General features: G+C 37.3%; 1 non-coding gene across 1 annotated transcript; it reads left to right on the forward strand.

Moving 5' to 3' along the window:
* Positions 1–3,501: 3,501 nt before the first annotated feature.
* LOC130964563 (small nucleolar RNA R71) lies at positions 3,502–3,605 on the forward strand. Its single transcript, XR_009080652.1, has one exon. It is a non-coding gene; the product is annotated as a small nucleolar RNA R71 (small nucleolar RNA).
* The last annotated feature ends 18,362 nt before the right edge of the window (positions 3,606–21,967 follow it).

A 21,967-nucleotide genomic window follows, 5' to 3' on the forward strand; every position in this document is an offset into this window, starting at 1 on the left:
TGCATTTTTAGTTCATATTTTAAGTTATTTAGTTCATTAGTTTAGTTGCAATTCTAACTTATTAGTGGATCAATTAGTATAGTTTACCCTTTTGACATAAGATAGCTTAATTATAGCTTAGTTTAAATTGACAAAAATAATAAAGAGTAAGCTAGGAACTTGAACATAATAAATTTAGATCCATAAAACCTTGTATATATAGCATTACATGATGTAGTTAAACTGACAACATTTTATCAAGGAGAAACATTAAAACTTCAAAGGCTACCCTAAATTACTTTTTAAGAAATAATGAGAATTTTTAAACCTGCATGACATACATAAGATAAATGATTTTTCAGCAAATATAGCCTGTGAGTTTTGAGCTTAACTGTATGGTTACATTCAACCATAATTTTTATTCCTGTGTGTTCCAACCTTCTTTCTTATTCTGGTGTTCTTTACTTTGTTTTAGTCTATATATCCGATGTAGAATATAGATACATCCCAAAATAATGATTGAGGCCATTATTGATTTAGCTCACTTACCCCATTAGCCTACCTTTTATATCACCTTTGTTCCCCCCTTGAGCCTTTTAAAACCTCTTTATTCTATTTAGCCAAATTACTAGCCTTAAGCAGAAAAACAAAAGAAAATCCCAAATGAATCCTTGGTTAGCTTAAGATAGAAAATTATTAATAGAGTAAAATGTGGGAAACCTTTTGGGAACATGAGTGATAGAAACAAAGGGTTAGGAAAGTTAAAAAGAAATAAAAACAAATTTGGGAAGCATGCTCATGAGAAAATCAAAGTGATTCAATTACCATGTGCATTAAAAAAAAAATTCAACATCTAAATAAAAGGGGATACAAAAAGAACTCCCCAATGCAGAATAAAAATAAATGCACATGGGATAAAAACAAGAACTGAAACATGAGCATCCCACATCAAAAGTGAGAAAATAGGGAGAATAGGTAAAAAAGCATTATTTTACTAAATATGTATGTTAGGTGAGATCTTAGTCTAATTAAGGATTCACTTATTAGCTCACTTAGCCTTATACATATATCCTTACCTTTACCTTGACCCCATTACAACCCTGATTAAAGACCTCATGAGTTTTGGTATGACTATGTTCTATAATTGATTGGTTAGACGAAAAACAAAGTTATAGAAGAAGAATAAAAGAAGAATAAGTGATTAACCCAATAAAACTGAGTGATTAGAGAGTAAAACACAAATCCAGTAAGGGTTCAATAGCTCATTAACATTTATCTCTATTCAATTAATAATTGTCTTGCAAGTTTTAATGTTTTTCTTTCTCATCTCACTTGCGTTATTATTTGAGGTTAGCTATTATGTATATATAACTCCTTGAGAATGCGAAATATTTAACTACATGTAGGTTTTATATGAGTGGATAAATTAGAATTGCATGACTCATTAGGTAGATGCATTTAGAATAGGTTGCATTTCATAACATTCCATCACTTTAACCTTAATTATTTACCTTGGATTTAGCATGAGGACATGCTAGTGTTTAAGTGTGGAGGTTGATAAACCATATTTCATGACATCTTCTGTGCTTAAGCTTTGAAAATTAATTATTTTAATTACCTTTATTTTCATTCGATGCCGTGATTAGTGTGTTGAGTAGTTTCAGATTTTCTAAGGCAGAATGACTTAAAGGATAAAAAAGGAAACATACTAAAAGGAAAGGAGAAAGCAAAACGGAGCTTTAAGGAAACTAGTATCCACGCGATCGCATGGACGACGCGATCGCGTGCCAAGCACGAATCAGCAGCGACGCGGCCGCATGACTGACGCGACCGCGTGTCTTAAGCAGAACGCACATGACGCGGTCGCATGACTGACGCGACCGCATGGCAAGGAAAAGCTCCGAATGACGCGACCGCGTGACCCACGCGGACGCGTGACAGAGGCCACGCACCAGAAATTGCAGAAAACGCTCATAACGAGTTCTGAGGCCCTTTTTGGCCCAAATCCAAGTCCAGAAGGCATAGACCAGAGGTTATGAAGTAGGGGAATGCATCCATTCAGGGGGAGTTCACCAATTTTCTAGTTTTTTCTATGATTTAGATTTAGTCTAGAGAGAGGTTCTCTCTCTCTTTTAGGATTTAGGATTTTTTCTTGTTTTAAGAGTAACTCTGGATCCCAGGTTTAATGTTCTTTTAATTTAAGTTTTACTTTTATTTATTTATTCCAACATTTGAATTGATTATTATAATTTGATTTATGAATTTCTCCCATGTCACGGATTGTTCTTTGGATTAATGATAATTGAGGTATTTTCAGTTTATAATTGTTCTCTTTGAATTAAGTTGCCATTGCTTCCCATCTAAGGATATTTTATTATTCCAACAATTTACTTTTCCCTTTTGGTTCTGATTAAGAATTTAGTAACTCAACAGTTATTAAACTCAACGTAATTAATAATCGTTATTGCTAATTGAGCTGAACCTGAATAATCCCAACCTTTTCTTAGGATAATTAGGATTCAAAGGTCAATTAATTAGTCCCTTGACTTTTATTTGCCCTGGTAAAGGTTGACCAAGTGGAGTTTAGATTCAATTTTTATTATAGTTGAGAGAGATAACTAAGTTAGACCTCTAAATTCCCTTATCTTGTCAAGAGTTGTTTTACAGTTATTATTTATTTTTAATTGCCATTTAATTCACTCATCATTTAAATTACTTGCTTCTCACCTTCTAAACCCCGATTACAACCTTTATAACCAATAATAAGAACATACTTCCTCGCAGTTCCTTGAGAAGACGACCCGAGGTTTGAATACTCGGTTAACAATTTCTAAAGGGGTTTGTTACTTGTGACACCCAAAACGTTTGTACGAAGGGATTTTTGTCGGTTTAGAGACTATATCTACAACACGACTATTTTTATGACATTCTTTACTAGCAAAAATTTTAACGTCAGTGCTCTGCTCAGAATTCTCTATCTGTTGCTGAGAAGATGATGGAAAAGGCTTGCTATTGCTAAACCTGTTTCTTCCACCATTATTAAAGCCTTGTTGAGGCTTTTGTTGATCCTTCCATGAGAAATTTGGATGATTTCTCCATGATGAATTATAGGTGTTTCCATAAGTTTCACCCATATAATTTACCTCTGCTATTGCAGGGTTTTCCGGATCATAAGCTTCTTCTTCAGAAGATACCTCTTTAGTATTGTTGGATGCATTTTGCCATCCATTCAGACTTTGAAAAATCATGTTAACTTGCTGAGTCAACATTTTGTTCTGAGCCAATATGGCATTCAGAGCATCAATTTCAAGAACTCCCTTCCTCTGAGGCATCCCATTATTCACGGAATTCCTCTCAGAAGTGTACATGAACTGGTTATTTGCAACCATGTCAATAAGTTCTTGAGCTTCTGCAGGCGTTTTCTTTAGGTGAATGGATCCACCTGCAGAATGGTCCAGTGACATCTTAGAGAACTCAAATAGACCATAATAGAATATATCTACCATGGTCTACTCTGAAAACATGTCAGAAGGATACTTTTTGGTCATCTGCTTGTATCTTTCCCATGCTTCATAGAGGGATTCACCATCTTTTTGCTTGAAGGTCTGAACATCCACTCTAAGCTTGCTCAGCTTTTGAGGAGGAAAGAACTTAGCCAAGAAGGCCGTGACCAGCTTATCCCAAGAGTCCAGGCTATCCTTAGGTTGTGAGTCCAACCATGTTCTAGCTCTGTCTCTTACAGCAAAAGGGAAAAGCATGAGCCTATAGACTTCAGGATCTACTCCATTAGTCTTAACAGTCTCACAGATCTGTAAGAACTCAGTTAAAAACTGGTAGGGATCTTCTGATGGAAGTCCATAAAACTTGCAGTTCTGTTGCATTAGAGCAACTAATTGAGGTTTCAGCTCAAAATTGTTTGCTCCAATGGCAGCAATTGAGATGCTTCTTCCATCAAACTTGGACGTAGGTGTAGTATAATCACCAAGCATCCTTCTTGCATTATTGTTGTTGGGTTCGGCTGCCATCTCCTTTTCTTGTTCGAAAATTTCACCAAGGTTGTCTCTGGATTATTGTAATTTAGCTTCTCTTAGTTTCCTCTTCAGAGTCCTTTCAGGTTCTGGATCAGCTTCAACAAGAATGCCTTTTTCCTTGTTCCTGCTCATATGAGAAAGAAGAGAACAGAAAAGGAAGAGGAATCCTCTATGTCACAGTATAGAGATTCCTTTTTGTTAGTAGCAGAAGAAAGGGAATAAGAGTGAGGAAGAATGAAGAATCCAAACACAAGGGTGAGGATAGGTTCAGATTCTTGAGATGAAGAGAAGTGTTAGTAAATAAAGAAATAAATAGAATAAGATGAGAGAGCGAAGTTTTCGAAAATAAATTTTGAAAAGGAGTTAATGATTTTCGAAAATTAAAGGGGAAATAAAATTAAAATTAAAAATTAAAACTATTAATTAATTAAAGAGAATTTTTGAAAAAGAGGGAGGTTGATGAGCGGATAATTTATACACTTTTTGGCATTGTTTTTATATAGTTTTTAGTAAGTTTAAGCTACTTTTAGGGATGTTTTCATTAGTTTTTATGTTAAATTCACATTTCTGGACTTTACTATGAGTTTGTGTGTTTTTCTGTGATTTCAGGTAAATTCTGACTGAAATTGAGGGATTTGAGCAAAACTCTGAAAAAGGCTGACAAAAGGACTGCTGATGCTGTTGGATTCTGACCTCCCTGCACTCGAAATGGATTTTCTGGAGCTACAGAACTCCAAATGGCGCGCTCTCAACGGCGTTGGAAAGTAGACATCCAGGGCTTTCCAGCAATATATATAGTCCATGCTTACCTGAAGTTTGACGCCAAGAATGCCTCTACACGTGGATTGATCAAGCTCAGCCCAAACACACCCAAGTGGGCCCCGAAGTGGATTTATGCATCAATTACTTACTCATGTAAACCCCTAGTAGCTAGTCTAGTATAATAGGACCTTTTACTATTGTATTAGACATTCTGGATCCTGGATTGTATTTGATCTAGTGATCACGTTTAGGGGGCTGGCCATTCGGCCATGCCTGAACCTCTTGCTTATGTATTTTCAACGGTGGAGTTCTGCACACCATAGATTAGGGTGTGGAGCTCTGCTGTACCTCAGAGATTAATGAAGTTCTATTTTCTTTTATTCAATTCTCTATCTTATTCTTATTCCAAGATATTCATTCGTACCCAAGAATATGATGAATGTGATGACTAATACTCTCATCATCATTCTCACTTATGAGCGCGCGTGATTGACAACACTTCCGTTCTACATGCAACAAAGCTTGAATGTGTATCTCTTAGATTCCCCAACAGAATCTTCGGTATAAGCTAGATAGATGGCGGCATTCATCTGGATCCGGAAAGTCCAACCTTGTCTGTGGTGTTCCGAGTAGGATCCTGGGAATCCGGAAAGTCCAACCTTGTCTGTGGTGTTCCGAGTAGGATTCCGTTCATGAATGACTGTGACGTGCTTCAAACTTTAACCTGCTGGGCGTTAGTGACAAACGCAAAAGAGGGATTCTATTCCAGTAGGAGCGGGAACCAACCGGTGATTGGCCGTACTGTGACAGAGTGCGTGCATTAGCTTTCACTGCGAGGATGGGATGTAGCTATCAACCATGGGTGATGCCTCCAGACTGGTTAGCTGTGCGAGTGACAGCCGTACAGGTATTTCCCCGAAGGAATGAAAGTAAACCCCTATACAAAGCTTGCCATTGGAAAGGAGTAGAAGGATAAGTAAACAATAGAAGAGAGGCGTCCGAGAGCTCTACAGCATCTCCATTCCGCTTACTGAAATTCCTACCAATGAATTTGCATAAGTTTCTATCCTTTTTATTATTTAACTTCTTTCTATTTTATTTAAACCCATAAACTATTTTATCTGCCTAACTGAGATTTGCAAGGTGACCATAGCTTGCTTCATACCAACATCTCTGTGGATTCGAACCCTTACTCACGTAAGGTTATTACTTGGACGACCCATACACTTGCTGTTAGTTGAACGAGTTGTGACTTCAAATAAGGACAATTATTGAATAATCCAATTACAATGATCAGATCAAAGAACAGTGATCACAATTTCGTCCACCAGTTTTTGGCGCCGTTGCCGGGGATTGTTCGAGTATGGACAACTGACGGTTCATCTTGTTGCTCAGATTAGGTAATTTTCTTTTCAAAAATCTTTTTCAAATTTTTCTTTTTATTTTTCGTGTTTTTAAACATTATTTTCGAAAATAATTAATAAAAATCCAAAAAAATTAGAAATCATAAAACCAAAAATTTTTGTGTTTCTTGTTTGAGTCTTGAGTCAATTTTTAAGTTTGGTGTCAATTGCATGCTTTTAAAAATTTTTCTTGCATTTTTCGAAAATCCCTGCATTCATAGTGTTCTTCATGATCTTCAGTTGTTCTTGACAAGTCTTCTGTTTGATCTTGATGATTTCTGTTTTTGTGTCTTTTCTTGTTTTTCATGTGCATTTTTGCATTCATATTTTTCATACATTAAAAATTTCTAAGTTTGGTGTCTTGCATGTTTTCTTTGCATCAAAATTTTTCAAAATATGTTCTTGATGTTCATCATGATCTTCAAAGTGTTCTTGGTGTTCATCTTGACATTCATAGCATTCTTGCATGCATCTTGTGTCTTGATCCAAAATTTCCATGTTTTGGGTCATTTTTGTGTTTTTCCTTAAAAATTCAAAAATCAAAATATCTTTTCCTTATTTCCCTCCACAATTTCGAAATTTTGGGTTGACTTGGTCAAAAGATTTTAAAATTAGTTGTTTCTTACAAGTCAAGTCAAAATTTCAATTTTAAAAATCTTATCTTTTCAAAATCTTTTCAAAATCATATCTTTTTCAAAATTTTTTATTTATTTTCGAAAATTTCAAAAATATTTTTCAATATTTTCAAATTCTTTTTTCTTATCTTTATATGTAATTTTCGAAAATTCACTAATAATTAATGTGATTGGTTCAAAAATTTGAAGTTTGTTACTTTCTTGTTAAGAAAGGTTCAATCTTTAAGTTCTAGAATCTTATCTTGTAGTTTCTTGTTAGTGAAGTAAAAAAAAAAAAAAATTAAATTTTTAAATTAAATCTTTTTATCTTTATGTTATCTTTTTCAAAAATTTTATTTTTTTTCAAAATTTGATTTTAAAATATCTTATCCAACTTACTATCTTCTTATCTTTTTAAATTTTGATTTCAAATCTTTTTCAATCAACTAACTAACTTTTTGTTTGTTTCTTATCTTTTTCAAAACCACTTAACTACTTTTTTCCTCTTCTATTTTCGAAAATATCTCTCTCTTTTTCAAAAAGTTCTTTTAATTAATTATTGTTTCATGTTTAATTTTAATTACATTTTATCTCTAATTTTCGAAAATCACTAACTCCTTTCAAAATTATTTTCGAAATTTCTCTTCTCTCTTCCTCTTCTATTTAATTATTTAATTACTACACTTCTCTTCACCCCTCTTCATCAAAAATCCGAATCCATTCCTCTTCTTCTACCCCTTTCTTTTCTACTAACATAAAGGAATCTCTATACTGTGACATAGAGGATTCCTTCTTTCTTTTTTGTGTTCCCTTTTCTTTCATATGAGCAGGAACAGGACAAAGGCACTCTTGTTGAAGTTGATCCAGAACCTGAAAGGACTCTGAGAGAAAATTAAAAGAAGCTAAATTACAACAATCCAGAAGCAACTTTTAGAAAATTTCGAACAAGAGGAAGAGATGGCCGAAAATAATGATAATAATGCAAGGAGAATGCTTGGTGACTTCACAAAGCCAACATCCAAGATTGATGGAAGAAGCATCTCCATTCCTGCCATAGGAGCCAATAACTTTGAGCTTAAGCCTCAACTAGTTGCATTAATGCAACAAAACTGCAAGTTTTAATGGACTTCCATCTGAAGATCCTTATCAGTTTTTAACTGAGTTCTTGCAGATCTGTGACACTGTAAAGACAATGGAGTTAATCCTGAAGTCTACAGACTCTTGCTTTTCCCTTTTGCTGTAAGAGACGAGCTAGAGTATGGTTGGATTCACAACCCAAGGATAGCCTGGACTCATGGGATAAGCTTGTCACTGCATTCTTAGACAAGTTCTTTCCTCCCCAAAAGCTGAGCAAGCTGAGAGTGGATGTTCAAACCTTCAAACAAAAAGATGGTGAATCCCTCTATGAAGCTTGGGAAAGATACAGCAGCTGACCAAGAGATGTCCATCTGACATGTTTTCTGAATGGACCATATTAGATATAAAGATGGTGAATCCCTCTATGAAGCTTGGGAAAGATACAAGCAGCTGACCAAGAGATGTCCATCTGACATTTTTTCTGAATGGACCATATTAGATATATTCTATTATGGTCTCTCTGAATTTTCGAAATGTCATGGACCACTCTGCAGGTGGATCTATTCACCTGAAGAAAAACGCCTGAAGAGGCTCAAGAACTCATTGACATGGTTGCAAACAACCAGTTCATGTACACCTCTGAGAGGAATTCCGTGAACAATGGGGTACCTCAGAATAAAGGAGTTCTTGAAATTGATGCTCTGAATGCCATATTGGCTCAGAACAAAGTGTTGACTCAACAGGTCAACATGATCTCTCAGAATCTGAATGGACTGCAACATGCATCCAATAGTACTAGAGAGTAGCTTCTGAAGAAGCTTATGATCCTGAAACCCTGCCATGGCAGAAGTTAATTACTTAGGTGAACCCTATGGAAACACCTATAATTCATCATGGAGAAATCATCCGAATTTCTCCTGGAAGGATCAACAAAACCCCATCAAGGTTTTAACAATGGTGGACGTGCAAGCTGAATAATAGTAAGCCATATCCATCTTCTCAGCACAGACAGAGAACTCTGAACAAAACAATTCTAATTTAGCCAACATAGTCTGATCTGTCAAGGCCACTTTCAGTTTCATGAATGAAACCAGATCTTCCATTAGAAATCTGGAGCACAAGTGGACCAGCTGAGTAAGAAGTTATTGAAACTCCTCCCAGTATTCTCCCAAGCAATACAGAAGAGAATCCAAAAGGAGAGTGCAAGGCCATTGATTTAATCAAAGTGACCGAATGCACTAGGGAGGAGGAGGACGAAAATCCTAAGGAGAAAGACCTCCTGGGACGTCCTTCAAGCATGAAGGAGTTTCCTATTAAGGATCCAGAGGAATCTGAGGCTCATCTAGAGACCATAGAGATCCCATTAAATCTCCTTCTGCCATTCATGAGCTCTGAAGAATATTCATCCTCTGAAGAGGATGAAGAGTGATTGGAGAGCAAGCTGCTCTATATTTAGGAGCTATCATGAAGCTGAATGCCAAACTGTTTGGTAATGAGACTTGGGAAAGTAAAACCTCCCTTACTCATTAGTGAACTAACACTTGGATTCAGAAAACTCTACCTCAAAAGAAACAAGATCCTGGCAAGTTCTTAATACCTTGTACCATTGGCACCATGAGCTTTGAAAAAGCTCTATGTGATCTGGGGTCAGGAATAAATCTTATGCACTCTCTGTAATGGAGAAGCTGGGGATCATTGAGGTACAACCTGCTTTGTTCTCATTACAACTGGCAGATAAGTCAGTAAGGCAAGCATATGGTTAGTAGAGGACGTGCTAGTAAAGGTTGAAGGCCTTTACATCCTACGATTTCATAATCCTAGATACTTGGAAGGAAGATGATGAATGCATCATCCTAGGAAGACCTTTCCTAGCCACAGCAGGAGCTGTGATAGATGTCAACAGAGGTGAGTTAGTCCTTCAATTGAATGGGGACTACCTTGTTTTCAAGCACATGGCCATCCCTCTATGACAAAAGAGAGTAAGCATGAAGAGCTTCTCTCAGTTCAGAGTCAAGAAGAGCCTTCACAGTCAAACTCTAAGTTTGGTGTTGTGAGGCCACAACCAAACTCTAAGTTTGGTGTTCAACCCCATATCCAAACTCTAAGTTTGGTGTTGGGAATACCACAATTAAATTGACCTGATCACCTTGTGGTTCCATGAGAACCACTGTCAAGCTATTGACATAAAGAAGCGCTTGTTGGGAGGCAACCCAATTTTATTTATCTAATTTTATTTTATTTTGTTTCTTTGTTATTTTGTGTTTTATTAGGTACATGATCATGAGGAGTCACGAAAAAATCAAAAAATTAAAAACAGAGTCAAAAACAGGAGAAAAATTTTTTCACCCGGAGGCGCACAGGCTGGCGTTCAACGCCCAGAAGGAGCATCTTTCTGGCGTTCAACGCCAGAACAGAGCATCTTTCTGGCGTTGAACGCCCAAACAAGCAACAACCTGGCGTTTAACGCAGGATGCGCACACAGAGGACAATCTGGCGCTGAACGCCAGAAACAAGCATGAAACTGGCGTTCAACGCCAGAACGTGCATAACATGGGGTTTAACGCCCAGAACTAGCATCAATGGGCGTTTGAACGCCAGAATGATGCATCAAGGCATGTTACATACCTATATGGTGAAAGAATGGTATTGTTTTCACCTCAGGATCTGTGGACCCACAGGATCCTCACCTCAGGATCTGTGGACCCCATAGGATCCCCACCTACCACATTCCTTTTAATCCTAATCACACTCTTCTAATCCAAATCTCATTCTCAATGTCACACTTCCCAAAAACCTTCACCTATCACCTCAATTCCTCTTCCCAATTACCCCATTCACCATTCACATCAACCCCTCTTCCCCATACACCCCACCTACCCCCACTACTTTCAAATTCAATTTCCCACCCTTTCCCACCCAACATGGCCGAACCTATACCCTCCCCCCTCCCTATAAATACCTTCTTTTCTTTTACATTTTCACACAACACAAACCCACATTCTCCCACATAACCGAACCCTCTCTTCTCCCTCTCTCCATATTTTCTTCTTCTTCTTCTACTCTTCTTTTCTTTTTGCTTGGGGACAAGCAAATTTTAAGTTTGGTGTGGTAAAAAGCCTAAGCTTTTTATTTTTCATTCACCATCAATAGCACCCAAGGCCGGAGTTTCCTCAAGAAAAGGAAAAGGGAAGGCAAAAGCTTCCACTTCCGAGTCATGGGAGAGGGAGAGATTCATCTCCAAGAGCCATCAAGACCACTTCTATGATGTTGTGGCAAAGAAGAAAGTGATCCCTGAGGTCCCTTTCAAGCTCAAGAAGAATGAGTATCCGGAAATCCGACATGAAATTCAAAAAAAAGAGGTTGGGAAGTCTTAGCCAACCCCATGCAACAAGTCGGAATTCTCATGGTTCAAGAGTTCTATGCCAATGCATGGATCACTAGAAACCATGACCAAAGTATGAACCCAAGCCCAAAGAATTATCTCACAATGGTTAGGGGGAAATACTTGGATTTTAGTCCGGAGAATGTGAGGTTGGCGTTTCATTTGCCTATGATGCAAGGTGATGAACACCCCTACACTAGAAGGGTCAACTTTGATCAAAGGTTGGACCAAGTCCTTAGGGACATCTGTGTGGAAGGCGCCCAATGGAGAGTTGACTCCAAAGGCAAGCCAGTCCAACTAAGAAGACTGGACCTCAAGCCTGTAGCTAGAGGATGGTTGGAGTTCATTCAAAGATCCATCATCCCCACAAGCAACCGATCTGAAGTTACTGTGGATCGGGCCATCATGGTTCTACAAAATAGCTGACAAACCTTCATACATGGCACGGCTAGCATTCCCTCACCTCATATGCCATCTATGTATTCAGCCGGAGTTATCATAGATGGAGATGCCCCATAGAAGAAGACAAGCCCATCACCAAGAAAAGGATGGAGCAAACAAGGGAAGTTCCTCACGGCCCTCAGGAGAACAAGAGGTTCACCATCAACAAAGCCTCAAATGCACTTTCCTCCCAACAACTTTGGGAGCAACTTAGCACCTCCTTGGAAGATTTGAGCCATAATGTGGAACAACTAAGGGTGGAACACCATGAGCACGCCCTCACTCTTCAAGAAATAAGAGAAGATCAAAGAGCAATGAGGGAGAAGCAACAAAGGCAAGGAAGGGACATAGAAGAGTTGAAGAACATTGGTCCTTCAAGAAGAAGACGCCACTAGAGGTGGATTCATTCCTTGTTCTTTATTTCTTTCTGTTTTCGTTTTTAATTATTATTTTATCTTTTGTGTCTTTATTTCATGATCATTAGTATGTAACCATGCCTTAAAGCTATAAATAAATTCCATTAGTCCTTCACCTCTCTTAAAAGAAAAATGTTTTAATTCAAAGAACAAGAATACTAATTTTCGAAATTATTATTGAATTTAGTTTAATTAATTGATGTGGTGACAATGCTTTTGTTTTCTGAATGAATGAATGAACAGTGCATATCTTTGGATCTTGTTGTTTATGAGTGTTAAAATTGTTGATTCTTGAAAGAATGAGGAACAAAGAGAAATGTTATTGATGATCTGAAAAATATCATGAAATTGATTCTTGAAGCAAGAAAAAGCAGTGAAAAAAAAAAAAAAAAAGAGAGGCGAAAATTCCAAAGCAAGGATCCAAGGCTTTGAGCATCAATGGGTAGGAGGGCCCAAGGAAATTTAATCCGGGCCTAAGCGGCTAAATCAAGCTGTCCCTAACCATGTGCTTGTGTCATGAAGGTCCAAGTGAAAAGCTTGAGACTGAGTGGTTAAAGTCGTGATCTAAAGCAAAGAGTGTGCTTAAGAGCTCTGGACACCACTAATTGGGGACTTTAGCAAAGCTAAGTCACAATCTGAAAAGGTTCACCCAGTTAGTGTCTGTGGCATTTGTGTATCTGGTGGTATACTGGAAGACAAAATGCTTAGGGCCACAGCCAAGACTCATGAGTAGCTGTGTTCAAGAATCAACATGCTTAACTAAGAAAGTCAATAACACTATCCAAATTCTAAGTTCCTAGAGATGCCAATCACTCTGAACTTCAAAGGAAAAAGTGAGATGCCAAAACTGTTCAGAAGCAAAAAGCTACAAGTCCCGCTCATGTAATTAAATTAATATTCATTGATATTTTGGACTTTATAGTACATTCTCTTCTTTTTATCCTATTTGATTTTCAGTTGCTTGGGGACAAGCAACAATTAAGTTGGTGTTGTGATGAGCGGATAATTTATACACTTTTTGGCATTGTTTTTATATAGTTTTTAGTAAGTTTAAGCTACTTTTAGGGATGTTTTCATTAGTTTTTATGTTAAATTCACATTTCTGGACTTTACTATGAGTTTGTGTGTTTTTCTGTGATTTCAGGTAAATTCTGACTGAATTGAGGGATTTGAGCAAAACTCTGAAAAAGGCTGACAAAAGGACTGCTGATGCTGTTGGATTCTGACCTCCCTGCACTCGAAATGGATTTCTGGAGCTACAGAACTCCAAATGGCGCGCTCTCAACGGCGTTGGAAAGTAGACATCCAGGGCTTTCCAGCAATATATAATAGTCCATGCTTTATTCGAAGAATGACGACGTAACTTGGCGTTAAACGCCAAGTACATGCTGCTGTCTGGAGTTAAACGCCAGAAAAACGTCATGATCCGGAGTTAAACGCCCAAAACACTCATAACCTGAAGTTTGACGCCAAGAAATGCCTCTACACGTGGATTGATCAAGCTCAGTCCAAACACACACCAAGTGGGCCCCGGAAGTGGATTTATGCATCAATTACTTACTCATGTAAACCCTAGTAGCTAGTCTAGTATATATAGGACCTTTTACTATTGTATTAGACATTCTGGATCCTGGATTGTATTTTGATCTAGTGATCACGTTTAGGGGGCTGGCCATTCGGCCATGCCTGAACCTCTTGCTTATGTATTTTCAACGGTGGAGTTTCTGCACACCATAGATTAAGGGTGTGGAGCTCTGCTGTACCTCAGAGATTAATGAAGTTCTATTTTCTTTTATTCAATTCTCTATCTTATTCTTATTCCAAGATATTCATTCGTACCCAAGAATATGATGAATGTGATGAGCTAATAACTCTCATCATCATTCTCACTTATGAGCGCGCGTGATTGACAACCACTTCCGTTCTACATGCAACAAAGCTTGAATGTGTATCTCTTAGATTCCCCAACAGAATCTTCGTGGTATAAGCTAGATAGATGGCGGCATTCATCTGGATCCGGAAAGTCCAACCTTGTCTGTGGTGTTCCGAGTAGGATCCTGGGAATCCGGAAAGTCCAACCTTGTCTGTGGTGTTCCGAGTAGGATTCCGTTCATGAATGACTGTGACGTGCTTCAAACTTTAACCTGCTGGGCGTTAGTGACAAACGCAAAAGAGGGATTCTATTCCAGTAGGAGCGGGAACCAACCGGTGATTGGCCGTACTGTGACAGAGTGCGTGCATTAGCTTTCACTGCGAGGATGGGATGTAGCTATCAACCATGGGTGATGCCTCCAGACTGGTTAGCTGTGCGAGTGACAGCCGTACAGGTTATTTCCCCGAGAGGAATGAAAGTAGCCACAGCTGATAGTGAACCCCTATACAAAGCTTGCCATGGAAAGGAGTAAGAAGGATAGAGTAGAAGCAATAGAAGAGAAGGCGTCCGAGAGCTCTACAGCATCTCCATTCCGCTTATCTGAAATTCCTACCAATGAATTTGCATAAGTATTTCTATCCTTTTTATTATTTAACTTCTTTCTATTTTATTTAAACCCATAAACTATTTTAATCTGCCTAACTGAGATTTGCAAGGTGACCATAGCTTGCTTCATACCAACAATCTCTGTGGATTCGACCCTTACTCACGTAAGGTTATTACTTGGACGACCCAGTACACTTGCTGGTTAGTTGAACGGAGTTGTGACTTCAAATAAGGACAATTATTGAATAAATCCAATTACAATGAATCAGATCAAAGAACAGTGATCACAATTTCGTCCACCAGAGGTATTTTCGAAAATTAGAAAGAGAAAAGTTGTTAGGTGGTTTTGAAAAAGATAAGGGATAAACAAAAAGTCAAATAGTTAGTTGAAAAAGATTTGAAAATCAATTTTGAAAAGATAAGAAGATAAGAAGTTAGAAGGGATATTTTGGAATCGAATTTTTGAAAAAGATATTATTAAAATGATATGATTGAAAAGATTTAATTTTTAAAATTAAAATTAATTACTTGACTAACAAGAAAGTAAAAGATATGATTCTAGAATTTAAAGATTGAACCTTTCTTAACAAGAAGGTAACAAACTTCAAATTTTTGAATCAATCACATTACTTATTAGTTAAGTTTTGAAATAAAATTAAGAAACAGATTTTGAAAAATGTTTTCAAATTTTTGAAAACCATAAAAAAATGAAAATGATATGATTTTTGAAAAAGTTTTTGAAAAGATAAGATTTTTTTTTAAAATTAAAAATTTGACTTGTTTATTTGTTTCTTCTTTTCCCCCTTATTTCTGATAACTACTATGAATTCTCACCCCTCTCGCTTTGAGTTTGGTTCTACTTTTGTTGCAAGGAATGAAAGCTATAATAGGACTATGCATCATGGTCAAGGCAATCAAAGATGGATAGAGCCAAGAGGATCTGATCAACCCTTTAGGCAACAACACCCTCCTAGATATCATAGACAAAGACCATTCTATAATGCATACCAAGCTGATAGATATGGTGGACCACCTTGTAGCTACCAACAAGCCCCACCCTATGCTCAGAGATCATCCTTTCAACATAACTTTGAACCACCACACTCACAAGCCTCTCTTCACCATTCGCCACCGTATGATCCTTATCCGCCCCAACACCAATCCAATTACTCCCAAGACGCACCACTCCCCTATGCACCATGCCCATATCTATCAAGCCAAGAATCACAGGTTCACTTCGAAGAATCAGTAAACCAATTTAATGCAACCCTTCATCAACTGGAGCAACCAATAAATCAATTATCTTCCAGACGTTCAGTCACTCAACAGACTCGCATGGCTTCATGTGGAGAATCTAATGAAGAACGTAGCGTGAAGAAGCCACTAGAAACTCCAGTGGACAGCATAGAGCATAACTTCGTACTAGAACAAGTAGAGGACGTTGTCATTATAGAAGAAGAAGAGTTGGTTGAAGATTTAGGAGACGCTGAACCTCTGCAGGAACCCAGAGTTATTGAGAATTCCGTCGAAGACGTTACAATTGATGCTAAGGAGGATAGTGCACAACCCCCAAGGCAAATATCTTATGAAGAACTGGACGGAATAAGCCAAGACGCAAGTTTCCTGGATGATGATGATCACAAGTCGAGTTCTCTTAGCAATGAGCTTGCATCCGCAAGTGAATTCTTTGAGACAGAAGAACCTTCCCCAAGTGAATACGAAGATGATGCAGAGGTCGACTTCTCTCAACCTCCCAATTATGACTCAAGTGATGAGGAAGATATCGAAGACTTTGATCAAGACATGGTTGAATTTGAAGAAATTTGCAAAGAAGTGGAGGAATTCACTGAAGACCACAAGGGAGTAGAGCTTGCAGAACCACTAGAAACACCTATCCCAAGGCCACTACCACCCAATACAAACCTTAAGTGGGTAAAATCCTTAGCTTTTATCTTTACTTTTCCACTTGAATATGGTTTACTTGAAACAGATGGCCAGCTTAGAGCTCTTTGCGGCTTTAAGAGTAAAAGGAAAATGACTCGCACTCAGATTTGGTGTACAAGATTCAATGAGGCTTCGCACTTCAATTTAAGGTGCAAGGATTGGTGTCAAGCTCAATTGAAAGGATCTCGGAAGCTGTTTGGTCACTGCAGTGAGAATTCAGACTACTCACCACCCGGCTAGAAAAATGTAGATCAAGACAAAGACGGGTGTAGAAGAAAAGTTTGGGATCCTGGAGTCTGTTCTGACATTCAACACCCCGGGAACCTTGAAGCCTGTTTGAACTCACCTAAAGGCTTTACTTGCCTCGTTTGGGACCCCAGAGGCTATTGAAATTTCAAACATTGGTGGAGATTCCTGGATCAGTACAAGCATAAGCCACCATGACAGGAAGCTCATCAAATGTCCAACTTAAGGACTTTAACTAAAAGTGCTAGGTGGGAGACAACCCACCATGGTATGATCGTTCCTCTTTTTTTTTCAGTTTAAATTTTAGCCTGTTTTTGAATTTTGATTGAACCTAAAAATTTTGCATAGCATTCATATTAAACATTGCATTCTGCATAATGCATCAAAAAAAAATATAAAAAAAAAAAAGAAAAGGGCACGCGACGCGACAGCGTTGCCAACGCGTCCGCGTCCCCTGTGCCTTTGGAAGAAAAGAGACTTTACAGAGAGTCACACGAGAGCATGGCTGGAGGCGTGCCTTTGGCACAACTTGATCCACGCGACCGCGTCGCTAACGCGTCCGCGTCATGTCAGAAAAATGCCTACCACGTGTCCGCGTCACCCACGCAAACGCGTGCCCTATAAATCGACGTAAAAAGGGTGTATGGCCGAAAATTGAGCTGGAATTGGGCTGGACTCGTGCTAGAAGCACAAGCCCTACTACGCGAACGCGTGCCCCGCGCGTCCGCGTCGTTCTTTAAAATAGGCCATCCACGCGATCGCGTCACCCACGCGATCGCGTCACCCTAAAATTTGGCAATATGAGTTTCAAACAGAGAGTTGTGCGACCGCTAGGCAGCCCTCGCGTTAATGGCACAAATCGATCCACGCGACCGCGTGGATGACGCGTCCGCGTCGTTTCATAGAAGTGCTATCCGCGCAAACGCGTCACTCACGCGTCCACGTCACATGCGGCACACAGCTTATCCAAATCAGCCAAATATCTTATCTTTTTCTTCCCCATATCTAAATCTTTTCCTTCCTTCTTATTTCTTTCTTCCTCCTTTCTTACTTTCTTTTTCTTTTACATTAGTGTTAAATTTTCTTATTCAATTGTTACATCTTTTCTTGAATTATTTTGGTGCTTCATGACTTGTTTTATTCTGATTGGGTAATATTATTTAAATCAATGCCAATCTTTTATAATACTTGTACCCCTCTTGCATTGATATGCACTTACACTATCTTGCATTACCCACACTCTCCTCCCCATTATTGCAACTTTTGCACTATTGATATGCCATTTGCTTCCACTATTTTCTCACTTGCATGTTGTAGCTACCATGTACTTGAGACCTTTATTATTTGGCATTAACACCCATATTCTCTTTATGTTCTTATCTTTATTTTTGGGTTACTTTCCTTCCTTTTTCTCTTCTTTCAGGATGACCACCACGAAGAGAGAGAAAAAGCTTCTTAATGGGAAGACAGGCAAGTCAATCTGCACAATCTACAGAGAAAAGCATCAGTTGGAGCAACCGTCTACTTGTACATCTTAGCATGCACCGAGGACGGTGCAATCTTTAAGTGTGGAGAGGTCGATACTGATCTCCATGGGTTAGTTACTCTTTTATCTCAACACCAATGGTTTATTTTCCTTGTTAGTTGTTGCATTTGCATGTTTGTTTGATTTTGTGCATATTTTACCACTTGGTTGAGGTAATATTTTCTTTTTCAAGAAAACTTTTTATAGTATTTCACTAATTTAAATTAAAAACTTTTTGAAAAACTTGTATGAAGAAATATTATTTTGGAACATGGTTTAGAGCTCGAACAAACAAAACCAGTGAGATTTTGAGCCTATTTGATTGGTTGCATCTTATCAACCAATATTTTATTTTTGGTGTGTGTTTTTCTCTCTAAAATTGTGATCTTTGTCTTGCTTGATTCTATATTCCCATTGTTTAGTGTATGCATACACTTATATGATTGAGGCCTTGTTTCACTAAGCTTACATACCCATATGGCCTTACCTTTTATTATCCTTTGCAAACCAATGTTGAGCCTATTTTACCCCTTTGTTCCTTACTTTAGCTCATCACTAACTCTAAGCAAAAAATAATAAAATCCTTAATTTGAATCCTTGATTAGCTTAGACTAGTGAAAGTGCTCATGAATTAAGTGTAGGGAAAGTGGGTTTGGAAACTTTTGGTTTGGGAATTGAGTATGTTAGACTTTGTGTGAAAATGTGAAAAATGTTAAGAACATGTTTATGCATTCAATACCTTAATCATATGCATTGAAAAAAAATTATTAAGAAAAGAAAAATAAAAAAAAAGAGAAAAAAAAGGAGCAGAAAAATAAAAAGAGGACAAAAATGCCCTAAAGTAAATGGTGATAGCAATGCACATGTACTGTACTCAAAACTTGGAATGCATAAATATGTAGTAAATGCAGTTAATGGGTAGTTATTGATTTTATATTATGACTACATGGATTGTCCTAAGTTAGGTGGAAAGTTTAAGTTAATTAAGGATTCAGATTTTAGTTCACTTGGCCAAATACAATCCTACCTTGACCCTAACCCCATTACAACCCTTAAAAGACCTCTTGATATGTGTATATGTGCATTAATTTTTGTTGATTGTTAGATGAAGAGCAAGCTATAGAAAGCAAGATTAGTAGAGAATAGAGAGAATTGACCCTAGACACTTGAGAGTTAGAATGATACACACTACCAGTAAGGGTTCAATGCTTAATTCTATGTTCCCTGCTTTCATGAGCTATCTTCTTCTTGCAAGTTATTTGTATTGTATTTTGTGATTTGAATTAGTGAAATCCAGTTCATATTTTCTTAAAAGATTTATTTACTTTTTTATCAAGTAGGTAGAAACATTTTGCATTTAGTTGCATTCATATAGATAGGTTGCATTTCATACATCCTACCATTCTGTCTTCACTCCTTTATAGCTTCTCTTGAGCTTAGCATGAGGACATGCTAATGTTTAAGTGTGGAGAGGTTGATAAACCACTATTTTATGGTTTATCTTGTGCTCAATTGAGTGGATTTTATCAATCTTTCATACACTTATTCATACTAATTGCATGAGTTTACGTTTTCCTTCCGGATTTTGTGCTATGATTGAAAACATGCTTCTTTGGCCTTACATTTGCTAATATTAATCCTCTCTTATTATCATTAGATGTCGTGATATGTGTGTTAAGAGATTTTAGGGATTACAGGGCATGAATGGCTCAGAGGATAGAAAGGAAGCATGCAAAAGTGGAAGGAATACAAGAAGTTGAAGAAACTGCTAAGCTGTCCAGCCTGACCTCTTCGCACTCAAACAGTCATAACTTGAGGTACAGAGGTCCAAAGGAGATGGTTCTAGTTGCGTTGAAAAGCTAATATTCGGGGCTTTGCAACGATATATAATTTGCCATAGTTGATTTGATTGAAAATAAAAAGGAAGCTAGAGATTTTAACAGAATCAATCCACACCCCATGTATATATAGCATTACATGTTAGTTAGTTAACAACATTACATGATAGCCATCCAATATATTTTACATTGAGAATAACGGAAACTCATAAATTCTACTTGCATGACATACATAACTGATATATGATTTATGAGCTTGAGAACACACAGCCTGTGAGTTTTGAGTTCATTTGTATGGTTACATTCAGACCATAATTTTTATTCCTGTGTGTTTTGCCCTTCTTTTTTATTCTGGTGTTCTTTACTTTGCTTTAATCTATATGTCCAATAAAGAATATTGATACATACCAAGATAGGATTGAGGCCATGTTTGATTATTAACTCACTTATCCCAAATAAAGCCTACCTTGTATGCCATCCTTGTTAGCCCCCTTGAGCTTTTAATCCCCTTCTGTTTTATAACCACATTACTAGCCTTAAGCAGAAAAACAAAATAAAAATCCCAAGTTGAATGCTTGGTTAGCTTAAGATAGATATTGTGTAAAATTTAAGTGTGGGGAATTTTATGGGAACATGGATAATAGAAAAAAGTAGGAAATTAAATTAAATAAGTTATGTAAAAAAAAAATTTGGAAAGCATGCTCATGTGAAATTAGAAAAAAAAATTGAATTACCTTGTGCATAAAAAAAATATTTTCAACAAGGGGACACAAAAATCCCCCAAACGCAAAATAAGAAGAATCAATGCACATAGGATAAAGTTTAAAATCAATGCATGAGTTTGCAATACAAAGTGAGAAAACTATGGGCAATTAGGTTGAGAAGCTTTAAATTGCAAAATATGTATGTTAGGTGAGATCCTAGACTAATCAAGGATTCAATTATTAGCTCACTTAGCCTTATACATATACTCTTACCTCTGCCTTGGTCCCATTACAACCTTGAAAAAGACCTCATGATCTTTGTATGTCTGTATTCTATAATTGTTGATTGGTTAGGTGAAGAACAAAGTTATAGAAAGTAAGGATAAAAAGAAGGATAGAGTGATTAACCCAATAAACACTGAGTTACTAGAGAAGTAAACACAAAAATCCAGTGAGGGTTCAATAGCTCATCACCATATATCTCTACTTCTATTGTTAATCGTCTTGCATGTTTGAAAAATATTTTTTCCAATCTCAATTGTAAAAGTGCTTTAACATTATCTAAGGTTGGCTATGCGTATATGATCCCTTGAGAATGTGACTTAATTTAACTACATATAAGTTTTATATACAAGTGATTAATAACTAGATTTGTATGACTCATTTAGGTAGTTACATCTAGGATAGGTTGCATTGCATGAGATCCCACCATTTCACCTTCACTATTTTCTCTTTGATTTAGCATGAGGACATGCTATTGTTTAAGTGTGGGGAGGTTGATAAACCACTATTTTATGATAAATATTGTGCTCAATTTAAGTGATTTATCAACTCTTCACCTACTTATTCATATGGATTTGTATGGTTTTACCTTCCCTTCCTTATTATGTGATATAAGTGAAATACATGTTTCCTATGCTTTAAAAGTAATTATTTTAATTACCCTTTATTACCATTCGATGCCATGATTTGTGTGTTGAGTAATTGCAGAACTTCTAGGGCAGGAATGACTTAAAGGATAGAAAGGAAACATACAGAAATGGAAGGAAAGCACAAATTAGAGTCCTTGGAGAAACTAGCAGTGACGCGTCCGCATGGATGACACGAACGCGTGGTTCGCGCAAAA

Source organism: Arachis stenosperma, chromosome 2 (assembly GCF_014773155.1).
Source record: "Arachis stenosperma cultivar V10309 chromosome 2, arast.V10309.gnm1.PFL2, whole genome shotgun sequence".
Classification (NCBI taxonomy): Eukaryota; Viridiplantae; Streptophyta; class Magnoliopsida; order Fabales; family Fabaceae; genus Arachis; species Arachis stenosperma.